At 44.3% G+C, this 7,500-nt stretch overlaps 2 protein-coding genes and 2 long non-coding RNA genes across 7 annotated transcripts in view; 2 read left to right on the top strand and 2 right to left on the bottom strand.

Annotated features, from left to right (window-relative positions):
• Positions 1–7,500, bottom strand: part of LOC135242400 (protein NLRC3-like) — a 1,894,071-nt gene that overhangs the window by 379,178 nt on the left and 1,507,393 nt on the right. The gene's annotated exons all lie outside the window — the stretch shown is intronic.
• LOC135242452 (uncharacterized) overlaps positions 1–7,500 on the bottom strand; it is a 152,199-nt gene that overhangs the window by 33,481 nt on the left and 111,218 nt on the right. The gene's annotated exons all lie outside the window — the stretch shown is intronic.
• LOC135242408 (NACHT, LRR and PYD domains-containing protein 3-like) overlaps positions 1–7,500 on the top strand; it is a 421,399-nt gene that overhangs the window by 348,788 nt on the left and 65,111 nt on the right. The window lies entirely within an intron of this gene.
• LOC135242464 (uncharacterized) overlaps positions 1–7,500 on the top strand; it is an 18,540-nt gene that overhangs the window by 6,788 nt on the left and 4,252 nt on the right. Inside the window, exon 2 of the long non-coding RNA XR_010326356.1 lies at positions 6,005–6,128. This is a non-coding gene — a long non-coding RNA (uncharacterized LOC135242464). The remainder of the gene's footprint in view (positions 1–6,004; positions 6,129–7,500) is intronic.

Genomic DNA, 7,500 nt, shown 5'->3' with positions numbered 1-7,500 from the left:
TTCCCCCGTCCGGAGGATTCTGTAACCCGGGAGAACGACGACGTCCGGCCGCAGCGGTTCCAGGGAGCTGAAGGAGCAGTCCCTGCCTATTTTTCTTTGGGTTTTGTTTTTTATTTTGGGAGGTGGAGGAGGTGCCATTGGCCGAGGGACATGGAAGCAGCTGTCGCGTTGGCGGAGGACCACCTGGCAGAGCACCCTCAGCGCCCAGCAGAAGAGGGGAGGACACCGGCGACACAGCATCCTACCCCAGTGCCAAGACGAAAACCCCCTCCCTCCCCTCCTCTGGTGATCAAAACTCAGTCATTTCCACAGCTGCATAGGTGTTCTTATGTCATAGTAATTGCAGCAGATATGGCTGTAAACTAAATTGTTTTACAAATAATCCAGACAATGTTTGATCGATCAGAGAAACAGTTTCCATGTCTATATGAGCACACATAGTGAATCACTGCCCATTCTTTCACTGCTCCACCTCAGTTCCGATAGATCCAGTGGGAAACCTGCAGTGATTAATGCACTTCAGACTGTGTTCTGCAGTGTACAGCTGCTTGGAGGCTTAAGGTAGTGAAGGGAAGTGTATGTTTCTGTATTTTTGTATGCACTCCTGGCCACTTCTGCCTAGGCCTGCGGCCTTGCCCCAGTCTCCACATTCCCAGTTACCGTGGCGATGAAGGAAAAGAGAGATGGAGAGCTACGGAGAGGATGGAATGCAGCTCAGGGCCGTCCCGAGTGCACTCCTGAGAGGGCCTGAAAAGCTCTGGCACCCACAATGGGGATATACTGCCCCCGTCCCAGGCACTATACTGCGCTGTTGTGCTGTGTGCTGAGATGCTTAATTACTGATGTAACATGCTTGTGAGATGTGACCTTATGAGGTGTGATGCCTATAAACTATTATCAAGACTGAGACAATTTAGTGAGTCTTTGGAGAATGCCACTGCTTTCTGTGTAGTGGGTATTTCCCTGGTGCATATTGTACTAAAGTCTGTTACAGTGGGAAAATGTCGTCTGGCCTGATGATTTCCTGTCTACCTCATGTACCTGCTTTGAGTGGTTCCTAACAATGCAGTGATTATTTGACACATTGTATGGTAGTTAGCATTTCTTATGGATGCTGATAAGTTGTAATTTTATTGAAATTAGGCTTGGGGCTGCTGGATGGCTCATTCGGTTAAGGTACCATGCTGAGGTGCATGGATGAGCCTCACGGTCTTGGGTCGAATCCAGACCATGCCAGTGCTGACTGTGGCCGGTAGCTCCACAGGGCGATGCACGATTGATGCCTGTGTTGCCCAGGGTACGGGAGGGTTCAGTCAGACAGGGATCTGTGTTTCATCGCTCTCTAGCAAACTTCTGAGAATTCCTCTGCAGGCTGTGTAGTGTGTGTCTTCCTGGTGCCCTTTGTATTAAAGCCTGTTAAAGGAAACCTGTCTACCGCATGTACAGTGCCATGAAAAATATTTCCCCCATCCTGATTTTTTATATTAGTGCCTAGTTTCAGATCTTTACAAAAATGCTATATTAGACAGAGGGAACCGGAGTAAGCAGTCAGCATTTTAGAAACTCCCAACTTCTGTCTCGAGTCTCACCCTCTGGAGTTCAGTGTCTTGTAGTAGCGTCACATGACCACTGGATGGCAGAATGCATCCACTTTGTATTTCCAGTATTCCAATACAGCCCACAAGTCTGATAGCAAAAGTAAATACTCTGATATTTTTGAACATTTCAAGCTCCTGCCACGGCACATAATGGTTTTATTAAAATCCATTTAGCATGAGGATGGGGGTGTAATTAAAAAAAAAAAATGCACTGTTTGATGCACTGAAGATGCTCATATTTATTGTACACACAGAGCACGTACACAGTGCATCAATACACACACACGCACATACATGCACAACATGCACATACACATGCACAAACACATATACACCATGTTCTCCTGATCACATAGATAGATGGTTTAATACTGTGGTTTGGGTCTTTGGAGGCCCTACTAGACTGAAGGCTTTTCTTTCTGGGGAGGCTACGATCCTTTGGTGTGTGTAGCAGGATGCTGGCTATGTTCTACCAGATCATTGTGGCCGGTGTCCTGTTCTACACCTGTGTGTGCTGGGCTGGGAGCCTCTACTCCAGGGACACAAAGAGGCTCAAACTGATCCAGAAGACCACCTCTGGTGCTGTTTTGGGTGCAGTGGGCAGTTGCCGACTCTCCCCCATGTTCTATGTTCTGCAGCATATCCACCAATTTACCCACCCAGATATAATTTCTGATTAACAATATTGTACATTTTAAGCTCTCATAAAATTCCAGTAGTACAGATTCTGATGTAGTCAGCTGAAAGGAACTTCTTAGCTTACAAAGGAGATGGTACAGTAGAATGGGCACATCTAATTTGTTCAGGTGCAGGGCATAAACAATATATAGAGTAAAAAAAATGTCTGATGTTTTAACAGGCTAAGCAGAATTTGTGTCATTTCAAACAGATTGGAATATGGGTTTAACATCAGCATGCCTTTGGAGCCGAGACGCGCAAGTGAGTACGTTTAACATGGTCGGTGAAAATAGCGGTGATATGTGTTATTCAACCAATCATTTAAACAGAAACATTTACACTCTAGACATTTGACATGTAAACAGTAAAAATAACACATACAAATGCAACATTACAAACTTGCACCCGCAGGCCTTATCTGATAGAAGAAAAATAATCACATTATCAGAACAGACAGAACAGACATTGCCACAGGAATACCAAACACAAACGCAATTTTCCCCCATGTGGAATAAGCCGGCATTTTGGAAAAACAGAGTTGCGCGGTCTGTAATAAAAATGATTAACATGGCTTACAGGCTCGTCACGTAACAGAAATAATATAAAATGACACCAACACATCAATCCTGTAATGTAATTACTGTATCACATTTTGCAGTAAATTATTGACATATCAATGTTCAGTCCAAAAGCTCTTATTAGATGCCACTGTTGACATTTTTAAGTTGGGCCATACAATCCTTCCAGCTTCTCCCATTGCTATGCCTGGATTTATGACATGGTCAGTCACTGTGGCTCTAAATTCATTCCATACAACAATATTTCTGCTACCTGCTTGACCACAACCTCAGCCACAACCACGACCCGTCCATCAGTACCAACTGCATTGGGCTGCTCCATGTTGTCAGACACTGCTGAATGTAGTGCTGTAAAACAGCTGGAAGTGACGAGACAGGACTGCAAACATCTTGACTTCATTTCACAATCTGCATGTCTAGCAATAAGCATTGGAACACTACCAATACGAGACAACTGTATTGTGAAAACTGAGGGTAAGGGTAAGGGTAAGAATTTTGCCAGTCAGTTTGGCAAATAGAGTTTTCCACATTGAGCCAAAGCAATCATAACATACTGTAATGCATTTGTAATGTGTGACTGCAGATATTAGAAATGCATCTGAAAAAATGAGAAAAACTGTAGGGTCTCAGGAACATCTCAAGAGACTGGATGTCATGCAAACCACACTTCTGCCCTGATTTTTGCTTAGTGGTCTAATCCATTCAACTGATGTGCAGCAGATCCAGGTTCAAACCTACAGAAAAACCATTTATTTGAGAGGCAAGATAAATATACCAGCTCAATAGATAAGCAGTGACTTTTCAAAATGTATTGAGTTTTGGTTACACTACAGCAACAGAAGCAAGCATTCATCAGACACTACACAACTTTTCTTACAACAGATTTTATTTCCACTACTGTAGATTCATGTCATTGCTTCAACTGCAGATTTTACCCTCATGCTGATCTACTCATATTGAGCTCAAACACAATCCCATACAGAATATGAAATAAGTACTACTGTGTCACAGGAGTTCAATACATCACACAATAATAAATCACAACAGCAAAACCATTTCATATTTTTATAATTCAGGTTTAATCATTGCATATTATTGTCTGAAAATACAAAAAATGAAAGCAAAAAAAAAAAAAATCAATCCTAACAGAATAATAAGGAAACTCAATCCATAATTGTTTACAGTTGTTTACAGTAATTAAATAAATCATTCTGCATTCTCCCTATCAGCTGCATTTGCCCACAGAAATTTGCACATTGGAACTTTTGTGAAAATGAATGAAAGCAACTGTAAAATGCACATTTAAGTGGAGGAGTTTGCCACTGGCTTCTTTTATACAAAGATGCAGACACAGGAGACAGAATTATTACTTCAAAAACAAAAGATCATACTCTCATGTACAGGGTTTAAGCTGTACTGAGGCTAATACTGGGCACAGCTGAAATTGCAGTGGTAAGGCATTGCTCAAGCAAGGTTGCAAGTGTGTTGACGTGTGTGTGACTGGGTGAGAGTGTGTTTGTGTGGGTGTATTTGTGAATGTGTGTGCATGCATACGTACGTGTGTGGGAGTGACTGTTGATGTGTACATGTGTGTGAGTGCGTAAGTATGCGTGTGTGTGTGTGTGTGTGTGTGCCTGGGTTGCGTGTGTGAATGGGTAAGAGAATGTGCGTGTGTGTGTGTGCACGCATGTATGTGTGTGTGCATGTGTGAGTATGATTGAGTGCATGAGTATGTGTGCACACGGGTGCGTGTGTGAATGGGCAAGAGAAAGTGTGTGTGAGTGCGTTTGTGTGAATGTGTGTGAGACTGTGTATTTGAGTGTGTGCGCGTGCAAGAGAATGAGTGTATGTATGTGTGCGTGTGTGTGAGAGTGCCTTTGTGAATGTGTGTGTTTATACATGTGTGTTTGTGTATGCATGGGTATGAGAATGTTTGTGTATACATGTGTATATGGTGTGTGCACGCATGTATGTGTATGCATGTGTGTGCATGTGTGAGTGCATGAGTATGTGTGTGTGCATATAGGTAACAGAATGTGTGTGTTTATACATGTGTGTGCGTGCGTATGGGAATGAGAAAGTGTGTGTGTTGACACGTTTGTGTTTGTGCGTGAGTGCATGAGTGTGTGTGTGTGTGCGCATGCATTTGCAAATGTGTGTGTCTGTATACTGTATGTGAGAGTGTGAGTGAGAGAAAGAGTGTGTGTGTGTGCATACGGGTATGAGCGTGTGTATATTTGCATGCGCGTGTGTGCGTGCGCGTGAGATTGTGTATGTCTGTGTGTAGGTGTGTGAGTGCGTGTGCATGAGTAAACATGAGTGTATGTATTTGTGAGTGCGTGTGCATGACTGAGAGAGAAAGGGTGTGTGTGAGAGTATGTGTGTGTGTGATGGAGTGTATGTGAGAGAGAGAGGGTGTGTGTGTGTGTGTGTGACTGGGTGTGCGAGAGGGTGTGTAGGTGTGTGAGTGCGTGTGTGTGAGTCTAGGTGCATATGAGTGTGTGTATATATGTGTGAGTGTGTGATTGAGTGTGTGTGTGTGTGTGTATGTGTATATGAGTGTGTGTGTATATAAGTGTGTGTGTGTGTGTATACGTGTGTGTGTGTGTGTGTGTGTATGTGAGTGTGTGTGTGTAGGTGTGGGTGTGTGAGGGTCTAGGTGTACATGAGTGTTTGTGTTTATATATGTGTGAGTGCGTGATTGAGTGTGTGTGTGTATGTGTATATGAGTGTGTGTGTGTGTGTGTGTGTGTGTGGTCATGCGTTCGAGTGTGTATGCGCATGTGTGTGTGTGTGTGCGTGTGTGTGTGCATGTTTGTGTGTGCGCGCATGTGTGTGTGTCTCTAGTTAGCAGAGGGACACTGAGGAGTGTCTGTGTTGACACATGTTCGTGTCTCTGCACGCATGTGTGTGTGTGCGTGAGTGCATGAGTTTGTGTGTGTGTGCATGTGTTTGGTTGAATGTGTGTGGATGTGAGTGTGTGTGTGCATGTGTGTGATTGGGGGTGTGAGTGATTGGGTGTGAGAAAGTGTGTATGTGCAAGTGTGTGAGTGTGTGTGCACAAGTGAGTGCGTGTGCATGAGTGTGAGTGTGAGAGAGAAAGGGTGTGTGTGAGAGTATGTGTGTGTGTGTGTGGATGTGTGTGTGTAGATGTGGGTGTGTGTCTCTATGTGTATCTGAGTGTGTATGTGTGAGTGTGTGTGTATGTGTATACGAGTGTGTGTGGTGTGTGTGAGTGGGTATATGAATGTGGTGTATGTGTGTGCACGTGAGTGTGTGTGTTTGTGCGTGCATGCATGTATGCCAGTGTGTATGCGCACGTGTGTGTGTGTGTGTGCGTGTGTGTGTGCACGTGCATGTTTGTGTGTGCACGCATGTGTGTGCATGTTTGTGTGTGTGCGCACGTGCGTGTGTGTATGCGTGTGTGTGTGTGTGTGCATGTTTGTGTGTGTGTGTGTGTCTCTACTCCAGTTGGCAGAGGGACACCGAGGAGGAGCCCCACAATCCAAATCCAGCACAGAGGGGTATGTGTTGAGTGAAGTGTGTGTGGAATCTGTGCAAGAGGGTCAGTGTGTCAGAGTCAGAGACGCTGTAGAAGGACAGAGTGCCGGCCGGACGGTCCACACACACTCCTACCCTGTATACACACACTCCTCTACCATCATCATCACACACTCCTGCTCTGCGGTAGGGGGAGGAGGGGGCAGGTATGTGTGTTTGGTTCTTACTGTGCCTGACAGAGCATCTGAGTTTATCAGAGTAACTGAGTTTATCAGAGTCTCTCGGTTTAAAGCACTCCAGACTCCAGGAGTTTTTATTGTATCCAAACCTACAGTCATTACCCCCTCCTTTCCTGCTGATTCCTTTATCTGTCACTGCTATATAAACCCATCCCTCCTCAGACAGAATGAACTCAGCCTCCCAGTAACAGCGCTCACACACACTCTCTCTGCACACAACCTGCTCCCACTGATCAAATCTCTCTGGATGATCAGGATATGGCTGCTCCTTTCTCCCCGGTGTGTGTGTCACCCTCCTGTTCCCCTCAGACAGAGACAGCTTTCTGCACGCTGTGTTTGGATCCAGTGTGAGCTGACAGCCGTCTGCACACCAGAGACATTAATGAGATTAATTATCATTATTAATATTCACCTCATTATGGTTGTGAGAGAGAAAGCTGTGATAGTATCTCTGTGTGTGTGTTTGTGTACATGTGTGCTTCTGTTTGTGTGTTTATGTGTGTAAGAGAGAAATCTCTCTCACTCACACACACACATACACACACACACACACATACACACACAGCAGAGTGTGTACCCATGGAAAGTGTTCTGTGTCGATACACACTCACATTTCCTGGGTCCTGGTTTGGTCCTGTTCTCTCCTCCATGGTCCACACTGTAAGAACAGCAGAACAGAATTATAAATTTTAACCATCCTTTATTTCCACTCTCAACACACCAATGACATCACATAAATAAAAACAAAGACACAATAAAACACAAAACCACGATCATATGAAAAACACACAAATCTGTCACAAAGGAAACTTATTCCATTCCCTCACTCTATTCCATGTGCAAAAATAGCTCCCCTCCCTCCACTGAACATAAAACACCCTTATAACACACACTCTGAAACACACT

Source organism: Anguilla rostrata, chromosome 16 (assembly GCF_018555375.3).
Source record: "Anguilla rostrata isolate EN2019 chromosome 16, ASM1855537v3, whole genome shotgun sequence".
Classification (NCBI taxonomy): domain Eukaryota; kingdom Metazoa; phylum Chordata; class Actinopteri; order Anguilliformes; family Anguillidae; genus Anguilla; species Anguilla rostrata.
Note: the sequence above shows the minus strand (reverse complement) of the source record. Positions and strands in the feature narration are given on the sequence as shown.